General features: G+C 40.2%; 2 long non-coding RNA genes across 2 annotated transcripts; one reads left to right on the forward strand and one right to left on the reverse strand.

The window, feature by feature from the left end:
• Window positions 1–346: 346 nt before the first annotated feature.
• LOC131502428 (uncharacterized) lies at window positions 347–16,442 on the reverse strand. The gene is made up of 4 exons (XR_009257049.1): window positions 16,354–16,442; window positions 12,528–12,714; window positions 5,964–6,081; window positions 347–528 (listed from the first exon to the last, which is right to left on the reverse strand). It is a non-coding gene; the product is annotated as an uncharacterized LOC131502428 (long non-coding RNA).
• A 4-nt stretch (window positions 16,443–16,446) lies between these two features.
• Window positions 16,447–18,495, forward strand: LOC131502431 (uncharacterized). Its single transcript, XR_009257052.1, has 3 exons — window positions 16,447–16,701; window positions 17,511–17,625; window positions 18,133–18,495. It is a non-coding gene; the product is annotated as an uncharacterized LOC131502431 (long non-coding RNA).
• Window positions 18,496–19,411: the final 916 nt, after the last annotated feature.

Genomic DNA, 19,411 nt, shown 5'->3' on the forward strand with positions numbered 1-19,411 from the left:
CAGAGCATGCTTGGGATTCTCTCTCTCCCTCTCTCTCTCTGCCCCTCCCCCGCTCGTCTTTTCTCTCTCTCTCTCTCTCTCTCAAAATAAATAAATAAGAATTTAAAAATTGAAGAAAAAAAACAAATGTTCCCAAATAATTCAATAAATATATCTGAACAAATTTAAAACTGGAATTCCAAAATAGAAAGATGAATGGTAAAAAATAATAATAATAATAATAATAATAATAATTTAAAATGTTAAGTCTTCTTTACTCAGAGCAGCATGAAGTAAATAAAAGAACACCATGACAAGTCAAAAGGATACTGTGGGAGAAGGGGGAAAACTTTATATTTTAGTATCTTTAATGACACTTTTTCCCCTGACTTTTGAACAAGGGGTCCCCCATTTTCACTTAGCACCAGGGCTCACAAGTTCTGAAACCAGCCCTGGTTAAGGGTTCTCTGCCTGCAGGGGAATTCTCCTGCAGGAAGCATCTGTCTTCCATTCTGAAGTCATTAGTTCACTCTGGCAGCTCGGGTCTGGCTGGAGAAAGAACATCTTTATTTTGGCAAATGGGCGACACTCACAAACAAGTAGCAAAAGGAATAATCATGTGTCCTGAAATCTAGTATGGTAAAGTGCTTAGGCTCTTACGGATTAGGTTTGCTTTCCTTTGTTGCCGTTTACAGCTGTGAATTTTTCACACCGAAGAGCAGTTGTCAAAATAAATGTTTTTCCTTCGCCACTTCCTTACAAATGCTCAAGACTTTCAGTGCCGTCTTGCTGTGAATTTTCTTTTCTCTTACAACTACTAGAAATGACCCAAGGCTAACCCAAAACTGTGTTGTTAATTTTTGTTACGTGCTTTTCTGTCGTTGTCTCTGATGAATCATCTTCAGAATATTTCAACAAATATTTATTAAGACCTAGCCTTGTGAGAGACACTGAGCTAGGCACTTGGGAGACCAAGTGAAATAGAAAGGGTCTCTGGCCTCAAGGGATTTAGATGGACGAACCCTCCAGAGGAAACAAGTTAAGGCCAAAATGTGCTGGTGCGTGATCTGGTGGCTCATAGGGCAAGTCTTTTGTTTCCCACACAAACTAGTGAACTTTACCTCTGGTGGTACATAAATCACTCCCTCATGACAAGCTAAGCACATTAAGTTAACTTAGAGTACCACTGGATAAAAATATTAATATTGCCAGAAATGGCAAGAAGGGGTAAAATGAGCTCATTTGGGAGGGAAAATGCTCCTTTGAAAAAAGCTGCTATCCTTATGAGTTAAAGTTTCAGTGTCTCTGATTTGAAAATCGAAGCACAGAAATGCTGCTTTGGAGAATCTGACCTAAATGAAACTCACTAAGTCCCAAATCCGCGATTCAGAGTAACTCCACTGACAATGGTCAAAATCATTCCTCAAGTTGTGATAGGTGCTGTCACACTTCCAGAGTCCATTTATCCATAGGTCCCTGAGATCTTTTTTTTTTTTTCAGCATTCACTCAGTCTTCTTCATTCTCAACACCTGCAATGGGAATAATAACTGGTGATGTGCTTTTAATACCAGACTCTTGAGAGTTGGCTTGTGGTTCTGTTACAGACATGTTCCTGAACATGATTTAACATATATTTAAAGTTAGTTATGTAATGCTAGAAGGCAGAAATTCTTTGGAACTTGTTTTCATGAAATTCTTGTGGATCTGTTTACTCCTAACAGTCCTCAGTTGCCTCATACTTGTCTATTCCCCAACATCTATTCTTTCCTTCTTTTTGGCAATACGATTCCTGATCTGTAGCTGAGCCCGTGGTCACCTGGCATAAAGACATTTCCCAGCTTCTTTAGCAACTAGTAATGGCCATATGATGAAATTTTATCTAATGTGATATAAACAAGAATATGTATATAGCATCCTTCTTTCTTGTTGGCTGGAATGCAAATGTGACAGCTAGGGGCTTAGCATCCACTTTGGACCAGGAGATAGAACGCTAAAGACAGACAGTAAAACAGAAAGACAGGAGGAGCATATATGCCTGATGACTTCAGGAACTGCTTATTTCTAGACTTTCACATGAAGAGATAAAGCTGTAACTTGTTAAAGCCACTATTATTTTGGGTTTCTGTTACTTGCTGCTGGATCTAATCCTAACTGATACATTTTCGTAGAGATGTCTGTTTCATCTGTCTTAGATGAACTCAGTCTGAATATTTATACTTTTTTTTTTCTACCTTGAAAATTACTGCTCCTTCTGCTAAAGTTTCCTTAAGGAAAGTTATGCTCTTCACAGCTCCAGTTAATTCTAGTTTTAAAAAGGGTTTAAACAGCATAGCAGCTGCAGATATGAACGCAATGGCTACAAATACCAGTTATTGGCTTTCTGCCAATATGTATTCTAATTCTGCTAAAGAATTCCACCTATTTTATATTCTAATTCTGTCTAAAGCATTCAGCTCTAAGCCCACCTCTCGTCTGCTTTCTGATCCTATCCATCCCACCTGCTTCCACAACTTGACACTTAGTTAGCAAAAAAAAATTTTTTTTTTTTTTTAGTTTTTTTTTTTTTTTAACGTTTTTTATTTATTTTTGGGACAGAGAGAGACAGAGCATGAACGGGGGAGGGGCAGAGAGAGAGGGAGACACAGAATCGGAAACAGGCTCCAGGCTCCGAGCCATCAGCCCAGAGCCTGACGCGGGGCTCGAACTCACGGACCGCGAGATCGTGACCTGGCTGAAGTCGGACGCTTAACCGACTGTGCCACCCAGGCAAAAAAAAATTTTTTTAAGGGGCACCTGGATGGGCTTAGTCCGTTAAGCATCTGACTCTTGATTTCAGCTCAGGTCATGATCTCACAGGTTTGTGGGATCGAGCCCCATGTCAGGCTCTGTGCTGACAGAGTAGAGCCTGCCTGGGATTCTCTCTCCCTCTCTCTCTGCCCCTCCCCTGCTTGCACTCACTTTCTCTCTCTGTCTCTCTCTCAAACTAAATAAACATTAAAAAAAAAATTTTTTTTAAGAAACAGGGCATGTGGATTCCACCTCAAGCCTGGACCAAGTCTGATAGAAGCTTTCTAAGTGGAGGTCTGGAGAGTGTTTCCTGTGGCAGCCACTGAAGCTTTTGCTGGCATGGGAGAGTCACAAGATGCCACAGTTGTGAGCCAGAAGACAAGTGGTGTGCTTCCAACCCAAAGGACAAGGTGAGGACTAGATGGCTAATAAACTAGATGGACAAACGAGCTCTAGAGTCACTAGAGGAGAAAGTCTCAGCAGGATGGACGAGTACCCGACTGGGTCTGAAAGAGCAGTGTAAGATTTAGTCCTGAGGCAGAGTAAGCAGCAGGGGATCGCTTTACCTAATTCCCTGCAGACACAAGTGAGAGATGTTCCAATGGCCTTAAAATGAAAAATAGAGCCTAGGATCATAAGGAAATTACTACAAATATGAGCTGGACATGATGACAGGTTAAGGTGATAATCGTAAGGAAAAGTCCTAAGTGTGGTTAAGATGAACGAAAGTTAAGGTACATAAAGAGATAACTGCATAACAGTTAAAAATTTGAAGAAATCTATGAAGGTAATTATGATTCTGTAATTGGTTTAACTCTTTAATTTGACTTTTGGGGGGTCTAGATGGAAGGAGTGCTATTAATACCAAATGATAATCGCTAATATAAGGGCTACTATCCATTTTAAGCTACTTAATTTCCTTTACAAGGAATCATGTCAAACATCATGCAAATCCTGATGCATTCAACAAATGAAATTTTAACTGAAAGTGAAAAAATACCAAGAAAGTTGGAAATTAAATTAATAATTGAAACAAGCCATTCCCAAACAATCTCAGAATATACTGGTTTGAAAAACTGGGCACGTTAATCCCTACAAAAAGCAAGAGTCAAATATATCAGCCAGTGGCAATAAATATCCAGGATTTAGCAAGAAAACTAAAGGAATCGATTATGACTACACTCCACTGATTCAGGTAGGGTCTTTCCTTTCCTGTTCCCTTTAATGAAGTGATTTGCAGGGGTGCCTGGGTGGCTCAGTTGGTTAAGTGTCTGACTTTGACTCAGGTCATGATCTCACAGCTTGTGGGCTTGAGCCCCACATCAGGTTCTGTGCTGACAGCCTGGAGGCTGCTTTGAATTCTGTGTCTCCCTCTGTCTCCGCCCCTCCCCCACTTGTGCTCTGTCTCTCAAAAATAAATAAATGTTTGGGGCGCCTGGGTGGCTCAGTCGGTTGAGCATCTGACTTCGGCTCAGGTCATGATCTCACGGTTCGTGAGTTCGAGCCCTGCGTCGGGCTCTGTGCTGACAGCTCAGAGCCTGGAGCCTGCTTCAGATTCTGTGTCTCCCTCTCTCTCTGCCCCTTCCCCACTCATGCTCTGTCTCTGTCTCTCAAAAATGAATAAACGTTAAAAAAAAAACAATTTAAAATAAAAAAAATAAATAAATGTTAAAAACAAATTTTTAAAAAAATAATGAAGTGATTTGGAGAATGATCTCTTATCCCTGAGAGCTGTTCTTTCCTCTTTTTTGTTTTCTTTACTGGAAAATGGTTCTAAGCAGTGGGCCAGGGAGCCTCATCTGTGAGGGGTACAGCTATGCCTCCTAGAAGGACTAGGATGGGGGAACTAGCCCAATCTATTGGATCTGGAGCTCTCTAGGCCGATTTGACAGGTGTCCCAGAGTGTATAGAAAGAGTGAAACAAGCATCAGTTTCTGATCTGATTTCCTTCTTTGCCTCAAGGCCGTATCTGGTGCCTTTGACACCAAGGCAGGCAGAGTAAGAAACTCTGAACTATTAGCAGAAAATGTATAAAACAAAGTACCTACTGAATGCCAATGGATACAAAACAGTAGATATGAATTCTGCCTTTTACTTATGATAAAGTTGGTGAAACAAGAAACAACCAGGGGTCATTACCTTTTTGTGTGTATCTTCCAACAGATTTTAAGTTCCATGACTTATAGTAGAAACTATATTCATCGTATTCACAGCTGCCCATTGATGCCCAGTCCCTGCCCACCCAATAAGTACTTGAATAAATGAATGAACATACACTATTGAAGCAACAACAAAAGGCAGCCTCTACATAATCATGTACTAAAGTGCAGGGTACATGAAGAATAAAGCAGTTAGAAAAGGAAAGGTAGGGGGCACCTGGGTGGCTCAGTCGGTTAAGCGTCCGACTTCAACTCAGGTCACATCTCGCGGTCCGTGAGTTCCAGCCCCGTGTCGGGCTCTGGGCTGATGGCTCAGAGCCAGGAGCCTGCTTCGGATTCTGTGTCTCCCCCTCTCTCTCTGCCCCGCCCCTTCCCCCCCCCCCCCCCGTTCATGCTCTGTCTCTCTCTGTCTCAAAAATAAACGTTAAAAAAAAAATTTAAGAAAAACAAAGGTAGCTAAGTGGACAGTCAATGGGTTTGGAGGTTAAGGTTAGAGTTGAACCTTCTGACTATGTGCAGGATAAAAGATGCTCTCCCAGCTTGCCAGAGCCTGGCAGCTTTGGGACTCTGTCCTATCAAATGTATAAGGCATTCTCTTTTTTTTTTTAGTTTTTTTTTAACGTTTATTTATTTTTGAGACAGAGAGCGAGCATGAACGGAGGAGGGTCAGAGAGAGGGAGACACAGAATCTGAAGCAGGCTCCAGGCTCTGAGCTGTCAGCACAGAGCCCGACGCAGCGCTCGAACTCACGGACCACGAGATCATGACCTGAGCCAAAGTCGGCCGCTTAACCTACTGAGCCACCCAGGCGCCCCTGTATAAGGCATTCTCAAGAGAGGACATAAAACAGCGAGTATCACAACTTCAATATCAAAGGTGTCTGTCCCATATGGGACAATGGTAGTAGCTTGGTAGAGGTTCCAAGAACAATCGCTTCTCTAAAGTCTAGAGACCTTCAAACAAATGACACTTAGTAATGAGACGTTCTTTGGTCACTAGACCTGGTGAAGAGACCACTGATGGAAAGATCATCTCACCTTTAACTGGTAGAGGAAGGATCCAGTTTTCTTGAGGATTCATAGATACTGAAATAACTCCATTCATAAGGCAATCCATAAGGCATAGTACTGTAGTGCCCCAGGGGCTGTTACCACCCTGCAATAACAAGGGTATAGAGAAGTTACTGGAACCTGAAGGTTGTACACAGAGGGACGCCAGACAGGAGCGAGGACACAGCCAGCCTAATGAAACCCCTCAGGGAGGAAACCATAAATACTCTCTTCCCTCTAATCTCGTTTACCAATACCAACAGGAAGCCGAGGGGCAAGGGGAGCCCTTTGATGCAATCTCTACAGGTCAATTCAGATGCAGACAGCAAGAGGGAGGAGACTAGGCATGGATCTCAGGGGGCTCCAGCACAGCTGTGCTTTATCCATTCTTCATAAGTCTGCGTCTGGGTAAAGACTCCTTCATTTCAAATAGAAAAAAAAAAACAACAACAAAACACCCTCCTTCTAGAATTAGTCCTTAATCAGACTAATGCAGTGAACCACAAACAAATCAAATCATGGAATCAAAAGCCTAAATTACAATCACCAGTTCTGCCAATAATTGGCTGTGCGACACTGAGGAAGTAAATTTTCTGTATTTAGGCTTCCTAGTCAGTCCACTCTTCGCTGTCTCATGAAAGTATTTTGAGGATATTTGCAGCACTTGACTATATGTTGACCACAGTCATTTTCCTTAATAGCTCAATAACCAGGAACTTCCTTGGTTCCTTCTACTCATTTCTTCAAAATCTCAGTCTCTCTCCATCATTGTTTTATATTCTTTCCCACTGCGTTTCATCTGATATTGAACCCTGCTTTGTGGTGATGTACTATGAATACTGTTGTGGTTTAATTCCATGTTCGGTGCATCTGTTGTTAAGCTCTGTAAAAAGCAGATCCTTCAAGTTTAAGGTGAACCCCACACCAATTGCATATTTTGCAATCCTGATACTATCCCAACTTGTTCAAAACACAAATACCGTTCACAGATATTGTTGAAAATCCCCTTACAGAAGCAGTAAAATGCCAGAAGCCACATTATTCAAAGAACAACTGATTCTATAGGATTGTGAATATGGTGATAATAACGATGATGATGATGACGATAAATAATAGGAGTTTACCTTTACGTATGTTTACATATTATTAAAGAAATAACGGGTGTTTATGTGTCAGGCACCATACTATCTATTTTGACATATAATTTCATACCAATTATCATTACGTATTATTAGATGTCTTCATCACCCCCACTTTGTAGAAGAGGAATATGAGACTGAGAAAAATTTGATTACTTCCCAAAGGTTGTCAGGTATTACTCAGATTAAGGATTCAAATCCAGTTTGAATCTAACTCTACAGCCCATGTTCCTACATGCTACAATATAATTGAATTTCAAAAAGGGCACATAATTCAAACTCTCTGACCCAGTAATCCCACTTACAAGAATTTTTCCTACTCCAAAAGAAAGGCAATTCCGTTCTGGAAGTGGATAATGGTGACAGTTGCACAACAACATAAATGTTCTTAATGCCACTAAATTGTACACTTAAAAATGAGCAAAATGGCAAATTTTATGTTAGGTATATTCTACCACAATAAAAAATATTTAAAAATTCAACAAGAAAAGGGGCACCTGGGTAGCTCAGTCAGTTAAGCATCCGACTTTGGTCATGATCTCAAGATTCATGGGTTCAAGCCCCACGGCGGGCTCTGTGCCTGGAACCAGCTCAGAGCCTGGAACCTACTTCGAATTCTGTGTCTCTCTCTCTCTCTCTCTGCCCCTATCTCGCTCTCACTCTGTCTCTCTCTCTCTCTCAAAATAAATAAACATTTAAAAAAAAAGAATTCAACAAGAAAAAAAGAAGGCAATATTTCAAAATAAAAAAAGTGATTTTTGTAATGTGGTGATTTAAATGCTTGTGTGACAAAATTAATTATAAATATACATTACCTATTTTGTTTCTATGTATAAAATTGTCTACTCAAGCTGGCTAAAAACTTTGAAACTGTATTCTTACTGGGGAGGTAGAATTTTTCTTAGGTTTGATATTGCCATATATTTGGGCATGGCAATTTTCAACCAGAAATCAATAGCCATCTAAATTAATATTTAATGAACAGAAAAACAAAGACAGCTTTAGCATGAAGTGACTCAGAAATTTTGCCATCCAGCAACCACTGAGGATTATCTGAGGAGTTACTATAGCAAATTGAGGAATGTACCAAGGAAGAGAAAGACATGGGAAAAATGAAAGTTAAGTAAGAGAGGGGAAAAAAAAAAAGAACCACATCCACAGAGATGATGGTTGTTACATTATTTTTAATTGCAAATTAAATAGGAAGTAATGGAAATGCCTAAAGAGAATGAGGAGGTTAACTAAATTATGCAAAATTTTATTCACATTATGCTCCCCAGCAATATAAATGTATGCAGACTGAAATAAAACACGCAAAAATTAAGCCACAGTTGTGACTGAGTGGTAGAATTATGGACAACTTTCCACGCCTCCCTTTTCCAAACTTTCTGTAATGCCATTTCACTGTTGTAATAGTTATCTATTGTTATGACACAAATTACCCCAATAAGCATTGATTTTCCCACAGTTTTTGTGAATCAGAAATCCAGGCACAGCTTTTCCAGATGCCTCAGTCTCAAGGATGACAGCTGGCTCAAGGCATGACCCAGAAAAGATCCCCTTCCAAGGGCACTCAAGTGGTTGTTGACAGGACTAGGTTCTTCTGAGGTTGTTGCATTGAGGGCCTGGGTTTCCATTCTCTGGCTCTTACCCGGGAGCCTGCCTCAGTTCCTTGCCACGTGGCCTGTCCATAAAGCAGCTCAAAACATGACGGCTGATCTTCATCAGAGCAAATGCATGCAGGCAAGCGCGATGGAACCCAGAGCCTTTTTGTGGCCTCACCTCAGAACCAAAATTTCATTATCTTTGCCATATTCTGTCTGCTGGAAGCAAGTCATTAGGTCCAGCTCACACTAGAGAAATTGGAATCACTGGAGTCATCTTAAAGGCTGTCTACCACAATGGTCATTAAAATAAAAGACTCGTGAACTAGAGCTCTTCTTTTCTTTTTATCATCCAGCCCATGACCCATTACTTTCAGGGAACAGGATTCAGCAACGTCTTTTAGCACAAGAGCTTCTAGACACTGGAAATACCAGCAACCATGTCCTCCCCTAAGGCCTCTCGAAAGGAATGTTCCTCTGCCAATTCCGTGGTTTTAAGCCAGTGAAACCTGCATCCGCCTTCTGCCTCCAGAACTGCAAGATGATAAATTTGGGTTGTTTTAAACCACTGGTTTGTGATAATTTGCTAAGACAGTAATAGAAAACTAATACAAGCCACACGCCAAACAAATCACAGAAGTGTAGCTTATCCAGTCTCAGTTAGATTGAATGGTTATTTTACTAGAAGGGGTCGCACAGAAATATAAGGATTCTTTGGGGTCTGGCTTGTAGGAGTCCTGTGAAAGCAGTTTAAGCCTGCTATTGCAATCATTAGAAGTAGTCACAGAAAGAGCAGTCTTAAGTCTCTCATTGACTTCTCTCACTGAGTTGTGATAGTAACTTTCATCCACCACAGAAATTGATTTTAGTTAGTGAAGAAATTGGAAAATATACGCTTGTTTATTTCAACCAACATGAATGAATAAAGACATTTAGCTTCTACCGATACTCTGAGAATACAAAGCCTCTTCTCAACTTTAAGTGCAAGAATACAGTGACATTTTGGCAAAGGCAAAGAAGGAAGGAAGGAGGAAAGGAAGGAAGGGAGGGAGGGAGGGAGGGAGGGAGGAAGGGAAAATCCTTTCATTTCCATGTAAGTAAGAGGGGTCTGGCTGAAAATTTGTCCTTCACGGGTTAAGTTAGGTGGGACCCCATTAATCTATCTATTCTAGAAAGAAAAAGACAGCAAAGTCCATCCTCCAGGGATGGCAACACATGATTCCGAAGAGTTTAGCCATTTTAAAGCTAAGGCTACAGTGTGGTGAATTGGTAAGTGCAAAGAGATGAGATGGACTTCTTCTTGAAAATTCCATGGGATTTTTTTTTTCCTTTGCTTTCCACTCCACTTCAAGAGTCTGTGGATGGAGACTGACAGATGAACGTGAAGGTTAAGAGGTAGATTTCCTTGATGATGCCCTTGCCAAGCTTCCATTAACACTTCAGGGAATTGTGTACAACTATCAGTGGGAGTATATCTCCCTAATACTCTATTTTTAATTTTTTTTTCAATTAACAATTATGTTTAGTCAATCCCCAGCAGGATTTGTTGGTGAGATTGCCGGTTTCCTAATGCAAGTTTCTTTTCCGTTAGCCAAGCTAATGCTGATGACCTGTTTTCACTTGATGATGTACTGTTAGGTATATCCAGTGTCTACGTAAATGCCTTTGCGAATTAAATCTTGTCTGGGAAGATTTGCTCATTCAACCTAGGGATTCGAAATTATATTGACCCAAGAAGCAAGACTTGCTATATTTAGTCTGGGATCTGTGCCAAACATGCATAGCCAGACCGAGGGATTAGGGAGCCCTGACACCAGTTTTACTCCAGTGCCTTATAAAACATCAGGGTTAGTGATTATGCTACATCATTGGAAAGATACATTCCCAGGTTTCAAATTATTTTAAATTTTTTTGTGTGGTGCCTCATTTTCAGATCAATAATATTCAGTGCATGAAGGGAAAGGAAAGGACTAGAAGGGGAAAGAAACAGCCTTTTTAGCAAGGGCCAGCTGATATTTTTATTCCCATTCTGTGTGAGAAAACCAATCCACAGAGAGGCTAATTAAGTAAATTATGGAAAGGTACAATCAAGTTGGTAGCAGGATGAATATTCCAGCCCAGACCTATCTGACTCCAGATCCCATGCTCTTACCTTGTTACTATTCATTCCACCTTTGTGTGAGAGAAAAGGGGTGTGTATATTTCATTTCAGATAGAAAAGTAAGTGAGACCATTATAATAATGGAATGAGTTCAGAATCTCCCAAGAAAAGCTGAATAATAGCTTCTGACTCAAACTCCCCTTTTTCAGACAGTCATTTTCCTCCTCTTCTGCCTTTCCTTCCTAATAAAAGCACGAATGAAATTAAACATTAAAACTCCAGGAGGAAAAATATCTCCAGGAGGGCACAGATTGTCATTTATCTTTGTATTTCCAGTGCCTTATACTTACCTGGCCCAGATTAGGTGCTTGTCACTGGCTTGTCATAGGAAAAAGAAAATGAATTAATAAACCAATGAAGATTATTCTATTTATAAAGCTTATTGGAACTGCTGTTTCACTTTCAAATGTAGGAAAGTATTTTGTTATCATTTAAGCCAGCTGTTTTGATGATATTAAATATTCCAAATTTCTGAAGTGTGTTACTAAAGACTGATTCTGAACATGGAGCGATTTTTCTTCCTCACTATACACAGACACATATACACATATATATGTAGTGCTATATATTTTTTACTGTTTTATTTATTTTTTGGGGGGAGGGAAGGGGTAGAGAGAGAGGGGTGGACAGAGGATCCAAAGCCGGCTCTGTGCCGACAACAGCAAGCCTGATGTGGGGTCGAACTCACTGACCGCGAGATCATAACCTAAGTCAAAATTGGACACAACCGAATGAGCCACCCAGGCGCTGCTGTAGTGCTATATTTTTATTATGCTCCCCAAAACGATTTAAAACAGTATATTCAGAGGTATGAGCACTCTGAGCTCCAAGTAACATTCTCAGAAAGGGCCTTTTAAACTTTCATTAATTAAAAATAAGATCTCTAAAAATGAGAGCATTCATAGGTGTCTCTAAACTGTAGGTATCTCTTGGGAAGGACTTACAAATTGGCCAACTGCAATGTAAAATACTTTTGAAAATGTGGGTAGATGTGGAGGATATTGCCATTAACGGAAACTAAGCAAAAAGCGGTAGTTCATATTTAAAGTCTGGCTGTATTTGAAGCAGCTCTATGGACACAACCCCAGACAGCAGTTAAAACTTTCCAAAGTAATACGTAATGGTGCTCTGAGAATTCTTCTCAAGACGTACACCTAATGTTTCCCACATTAGACTTTTCTTTAGAAGCAAGCATGGCATCTTAAGTGTCTTCTAGCAAAAAACAAACACATTTTAGAATTTTCATGTGAAACATTCCACGAAATGCCTGGTTTCCAAGTGAAAAAAACCCTAAGGAATTATAATTAAATACAAGTTTTGCTTCAGTGAAAAGCCCATTTCTAGAGCATTAGTTCTATCAAAAGTGAGACATTTGCTATGAAAGGCTTTAGTTCATAACCTTGAGAATAGAGATTTTTTTCTTCATTAATACCACCTTTGGAGGATGCATTGGTATAAAGAATATCAATACACACAGGTCATACATGAGGTGTGTTTGCATTGATTATACATTCTAACAGCCTAAAATCTAACTGAAGAAGAAGGTAATATAGGACCACAGAGATCTTTGCATGTTATAAAAATACATGGGGAGGTGTGTTGTAATGTGAATAAGACTAATTGATCATCTTATTGGGGAAACACTTACCTCAAGATGAAAAATGGCCACATTGTTGTCTGACATTTGGATTGTCGATGACCTGACCAGAAGAAACCTTAGTCAAACACTCCAGAGACATGAACAGTTCAAGAGAGCAGTTTCTTGCCAAAGGTCACTGATAGAATAATAGGGTTTTTTCTTCACCATCTGAAGAAAGGCTGATGCTGCTTATATCCTAGTGAAGGGGAAATAAAACGACGGCCAAAAGCCATGCTTTTATTAAAAATAATATCATTCATGTAACAATGAAATGACAGGATAAACTCTAAAATTTCTTCATAATAGAATCCCTAGACAGTATACTTAAGGTGTAACCTATACTCTGCTCATGTGATGTACATCAAAGTAAAGTATTTAATTCTTTTTGAGAAAATATAAGCTAAGAAAATACCAAGATGAATCACTAGTTAGCTACCTTGAAAATCATTCAAATGAATAGAATTCTGAAGATGAGAAGCCATACTGCTTCTAACCTTTCACATAAAAAGAGACTTTAGGCAGGCTTAAAAGTAAAAAAAGATAAAGAGAGGCTCCTGGGTGGCTCAGTCAGTTGAGCATCTGACTTTGGCTCAGGTCGTGATCTCGCTGTTCGTGAGCTCGAGCCCTGCATCAGGCTGTCTGCTGTCAGCACAGAGCCCTTTGGATCTTCTGTACCCTCTCTCTCTGCACCTCCCCCGCGCACACTCTCTCTCTCTTTCTCTCGCTTTCGAAAATAAATAAAAACATGAAAGAGAGAAAGCCCATTGGAGTTCTTTGTCCCTCTCTCTCTTTAATGTTTTTATCTATTTTTTATTTTTATTTATTTATTTATTTATTTATTTACTTCTCTATCACGCAGTTAAGGTGGTCAGATAGAAGGCTTGGTGGATGTTCTTAGTCATGCCATGCACCTTTGCTAATTTCAGCATTTCCTGTCTGCGAAAGCTGTTCACATGAAGAATTTTAATTTTTAAACCTGTTTGGGATTTCAGTTTTCAAGTCCCAGGGGAAAATGGATGGATCTCTGAAATTAACCTTTCCCAGGTGGCTACCAAGTCCACGAATCTAGTAAAATTAGGTTTTTGCCAACATTATTTTTACAAGATTCTCTGCAGATTGACCTATTACTTGCAGTCAGAAATTGCCAAAATCTCATAGCTTCTTATGATCCATGAATGGGAGATGACTACAGGATCCTCTTCCACTCCAGAAACAGACCTGAGTCTGAATCTCTAGTCTATAGAAAGGTGGTAGCCTCCTTTCTTCTATCTGATTTTGAGGGTGGATTGCATCCTAATCAAATCAAATCATTCAAGTGGTTGCGCAGTTTTATCATTGTCACCTCTGAATCATAAATGTTAAAGCTAAAAATGGTGAACCAGAGCTCCCGGAAGGACCCAGAAGGTCCACCAGCATGGTCTTTGTCATTAACTTCTGTGTTGTTTTGACTACTTCTTAGGAAGAAGTCCCAAACTCCTTCTCTCTTTCTCTTGTCCCCTACTTCTTAAAGTTTACAATAAGCACATTATTTAACAATCAAGTCTTCAATAACAGAAATTTTATTAGGAATGAAGAAGTGTTTACATTTGTTTCAGACTCCCATGCAGCAAAATCAGGTGGAAATCCAGAACCTTCCATTTCCTAGCTGTGTGATCCTCAGAAAATTATTTAACCTCTCCCAGCCTGTTTCATCCATCTGTAAAATAGAACCAACAATACCTCCCTCACAGTGTGTATTGTAAGGATTAAATGAAATATAAGAAAACTAGAATGTCATAGGTACATAAGAGATGTTAGATTCTTTTTAACAAAAATCCAAATTTATTTACATAGAAACTGGTAAATAGATGCGGTTTTTTATTGTGGTTTTTTTTTTCATATGTCAGTAATGTCTTTAGGGTTAATTTATCTCTTTTCACCATTTCATAATCAAACTTGTTTAAAATTTGCATATTAAGGGCTGATTTTAAATGTTTATATACACACAATATTCTCTTGCTATTGTCCAGTTACCTTTATATTTTTTAAAATCTTATATAATTACATAGTATTTATAATATTCATTTTGTGTATTCCATAGAGTGATGTATGATAATTATTTATTTCTATCCCTGAACATATAATTTGTTTCCATTTCTTCAATAGTATCATCAATAGTGTCAGAGGGGAGGAGGAACTTCGTTCACACAAGAGTGAACACTACTTTATTAGTGTTAATGTCTTAGGATACAGTTCTAGAAATGGTGTTACTAGATTGAAGAATATGAACACATTTTTGTGGTTTTGATTTGTTTTTGTTGATTTTTAAAAAAATCTTTTTTTTTTTTACATTTATTTATTTTTGAGAGACAGAGCATGAGTTGGGGGGTGGGGGGACAGAGAGAGAATGAGACACAGAATCCAAAGCAGCCTCCAGGCTCTGAACTGTCAGCCAGAGCCCGACGCGGGGCTCAAACCCACAAACCTTGAGATCACGACCCGAACCAAAGTCAGAGCTTAACCAACTGAGCCACCCAGGCACCCCCCCATTTTTTTTACATTTATTTATTTTTGAGAGACAGAGAGAGACAGAGCACAAGTGGGGGAGGCGCAGAGAAAGAATAAGACACAGACTCTGAAGCATGTTTTTGTTGATTTTAAGTACAGAGAAGGAAGAAGCTACTGGGAGGCAGGATTATCAGAGGTCTGAATATGGAGATTTGAAAGGTGGGAAGAGAAATATTCCAGGAAGAAAAAAAATAAATAAACGGAACAAGAGCTTAATATGAAAAAAAGGGGAAAAGACAGAAGGAAATTAACCTGATTGAAGTAGAAGGTTTTTTTTTAGCGACGGTGGGAAATCAGGCCAGATGAATAGATTCCTATTAGAGGCGCCCTTGAGATAAAATAGTGTAAGCTTGCTGTCCATGTCTGGAGCCCAGGGCAGTGGCACAACTGAGAGAGGGATGGTTCATGAAGAATCACTGGACAGGATTGAGGCTGAACTGGACAGGAAGGACACCGGAGTTATGGAAAATATCTATAATCAGAACTTCCCATGTGATGTCAAAGGAGGGGGATGTGGAAAATGAATCCAAATGCTTGAAGAGAAAAATGAATAAAGGAACTTAGAAAGACATTAGTGTAAGAGAATGAACAAAATTGGACTTCCCCAAAATTCTCACCTGAGTGACTGGAGATGAGGAGAAGGTGGTACCATTAAACTGACAGGACTTGAGTAACCAGGAAGGAGAACCAGTTTATTGGTCCAGGATATTGGGCATGGGATATGATTTTGAGTTGATAGTAGGATATTCAGGGGGAAAGGCCCTCATATAGGTGGTTGGAAGCCCTTTTGTTCTTTAGGATTTTTGTGGTTGAAGTCGGATACATACAAAACAAGGAGTTCATATTACAATACAGAACATTTTACCAGAAGACCGAAAAGGGACTATGGAGCTTCTGAGATGGTCAGATTAGCCATGGCCTTGGACCAAGGCAGCAGGCCATCTTGATATCTGCCTGCGGCCTCCCAGGACCATGATGTGAGTGTCAGAATTTTATCAGAAATCATGTCCCATTCTTTAGTTCCATGATCAACTATGTGGTAAAACACATTTGTGGTGAAACGTCAGAACAAAAAAGAATGAGATCTGGGATTATTTCATTTAAGGTACTGTAGGCACAAAACGGGTAATGCCAGTACAGGCTCAACCCATTTTACTTGGGGGCCAATAACATATTGCTCATGAATTATTAATTTTTTCCTTCAGAAGACACCTGTGTGAGAAGACTCCTCTAAAATATATGGTAGAGATACTAAACTCAGAAAATCTCTGAAGAACAGTATAAATACCTTTCAGGAAACTACATAATATTGAAAATTTGGCAGGCCTCACACCTGCAAAATCTTACAGATGAGCTCCCATGTCCACACCAAACAGTCAGAATTCCAGGTTCATCTTTTAACTATAGAAAATTCCATAAGAAGAACCTAATAATCCCCCGGGGTCATCCAGAACCACTGAACACATACCCTGTGTTCTAAATATAATCCTTTACATTTTTCCTTAGAGGAATACTAATCACATGTGTGGGCCATATGTTGCCGTTTAATATCTCCCCAATCAGCAAGAAATCTCCTCAGATTTTTCACAGGATCCCTGAGGAACCAGAAATAGACAGCAGGAGAATCCAGTTTGAAGTAATCATCTTAGATTGAATTAAATATACTCATATACGTAATAGCACCAGGATCTGCTAGAAGAATTTGAGTGAAGTAACTTTTCCCAAACTCGTGTGTTTTATCTATCTTTAATTATTGCCTTTAAATGTCTAGAGAAATTCTTCCATTAAAATAGCTTCCAAATCGAGAATCGTAAATAAGACTGTTGGTGTGAGGCCACTGTTAATCACCTCAGAAAATGCTCACACTGTCTTCAGGGTAAGTAGGGAATGCACCAGAATAGCTCATAGACAGTGGGACTGCTTGTGGCCCAAGGGTCCCCCCAACACAATCTGTCTGCTGAGCATTCTCAGTCTGCAGAGGAGGAAGGTTCTGGAAATTGCTGGTGGTGAGCCACCCGAAAGCCCTGTATCAGAATCACCCCTGAAGCATGTTAGATACATCCAACTCCATGAGCCATGGGTCTCTAAGGCCTTCTGAATGTAGAGGCCCAGGGTCTCCTGCTTTCTCAAGGTCTGTGAAGTCGGAGTGAGAACAGTGGTTTTGATTCTTTTAAACTGGTGGATGTTCACAGAATTACACATTTTTTTCCTTTTTTGTAACTCCACTAAATATGCTCGTCGCAATTAAATAAGATTTTGCAGTCCATTACCCTGTAATAAACGTAGCCTTTGGGTATTTTTGAAAACTGAAATTAGAAGAAAAACGAGCAAGAAAATGTGTTGATTAATGCATCTATGAGGATCTTTATACTATCTTTTAAGCAGACTAATGAATATTTTAAAGCAAAATAATAACACGAAAATGAATATACTTTGTATTTGTAGTGAGAAACGTGTGTTTCAAAACAACCGTCAAGGAATTTACGTCGTCAAACCCATTTCAAAGATGAGAGACAGTAAGGCATGAAGAGATCAACTGGCCATCGCCTACAATGTGTTGGTAAGAGCAGTAGTGGCTGTCTAAAACTCCTGGTGGAGCCGGGTGACAGGGATTACCAGGGCATTTGTTCAAAATTATACCCAATTTGCTTAAAAGAGGAAACATCTTATCTGTATTTCCCAGGCATGACTATGCTCCCCAGGTCTGTAGCTTCCTTCTGCACCCTCCAGACTCAAGCTGCCTTTTGGACCCTCTATTGGGACAGGGAAAGGTGGATAAAGCTCACTTCCGTGTATTCAGGGCCAATGTCAGGCCTCCCTCCAGACCCCACCCGACCACCATGTTTCTCCCACTCCTGGGGTAATTCATATCCAGAATTGGAGCCGAAGACGGAACTAGTGGCTGGCCTCCAAGGGCCTCGCTTCCTGCTCTTCACACCCTTGTGCAGTCCCCTCCCACACTGGATCAGAGCTGGCCTGTGTGACTGGTAGAACATTCCAAAGTGTAGTGTGTCATTCCAGAAGCTAGACGGGCAGGGTATTGAGGCTTTTGCCTTGGTTTCTTGAGTTTCTTGTTTTGGAGGAAGCCAGTATCCAGGTCGCAAAGACACTCAAGCAGCCCCACAGAGAGGCCCGAGTGGAGAGCACTGACCTGCCAGTCACGTGAGGGAGTCACGTTAGAAGTAAACCCTTCAGACCCAGCCAAGCCGTCAGACCGCTGCAGTGCAGCTGATATCTGGCTGTAACCTTGTGAGACATCCTGAGCCAGAACAACCCAGCCAAGCCACTCCAGAATTCCCAAGACGCAGAAACTGTGAGGTCACGGGTGATTGCTGTTGCTTTAAATAAACCACTACCTTTATAAACATATAAGCACCTTCTATATATTGTTGTATTTAATCCTTACCACAGTCTTATGAGGCAGATACCATTTTGTTCATTTCCCCGTAAGGTAACTCAAGCACAGAAGAGAGAGGTCCAACGGCCTGCCCAAGGGCAAAGAGTAAGGAGTAGAGTCAGAATTCGAACTCCAATCCTCTGATTTCCAAGCCCATGTTTTGGGACTGGAGCGGAAAATCACGAAGTCTCTTTCTGGCCCGAGCAGAGTTGTGTGTTGTGAGTTCTGTGTTGTGAAAAGCTCCTCCTCCCCTCCTTGCTTCATGCCACCTAAAGCACCAGCCACCTGGAGTGGTCTGTCCTGGGACCCTAGAGCCATCCCAGGTGCTCATCCGCATGTGAGATTTGGGAGAGCCCCAAGCCTGCTCTGGCCAAAGTCTCCCATCGTCTCTCCTGAATTTCCCTTTCTAGATTGTCTGTAGGAATTTTTAAGGTCTAGTAAAAAAAAATACAATAAAATAAAATAATAAAAAAAAATAAAAAAATAAAAAAATCCCTAATTACAATTTGAATGTTAGCTGGGAAATGTTTAAAGAACATTTGAGAAAGATCTGAAAATGCAGCGTTTCCGGGTGTTGGAAGGCCCCTGAGCCGGTGAATACCCAGTAGGTGAGCGGACAGTATTTCCTACACGCACATCCCACCCACACCCCCGACGCAGAAAGAGAGAAAAGTTTAGCTTCAATCATCCAAAATTTGCAACCAGAAAACCCAGAGATGTGCTTTCTTAAATTTAAGGGTATGTATAATTTGGTGTGATTTTGAAAAACACGATTTTACCTTAAATGCCTCGTATTAGAGGTGAGGCACAACAACATTCGTTCCTGTTGTGAAAACATCATGCTAACTTAAATATGCCAGACGCAAACGGACAAATAATACGTGACTCCACGCGTGGAAGGTATCTGGAAGAGACAAATTCGTGGAGACAGCAGTGGGAATGGTGGTTG

The sequence above is a fragment of the Neofelis nebulosa genome, chromosome 2, assembly GCF_028018385.1.
Source record: "Neofelis nebulosa isolate mNeoNeb1 chromosome 2, mNeoNeb1.pri, whole genome shotgun sequence".
NCBI classification, from domain to species: Eukaryota; Metazoa; Chordata; class Mammalia; order Carnivora; family Felidae; genus Neofelis; species Neofelis nebulosa.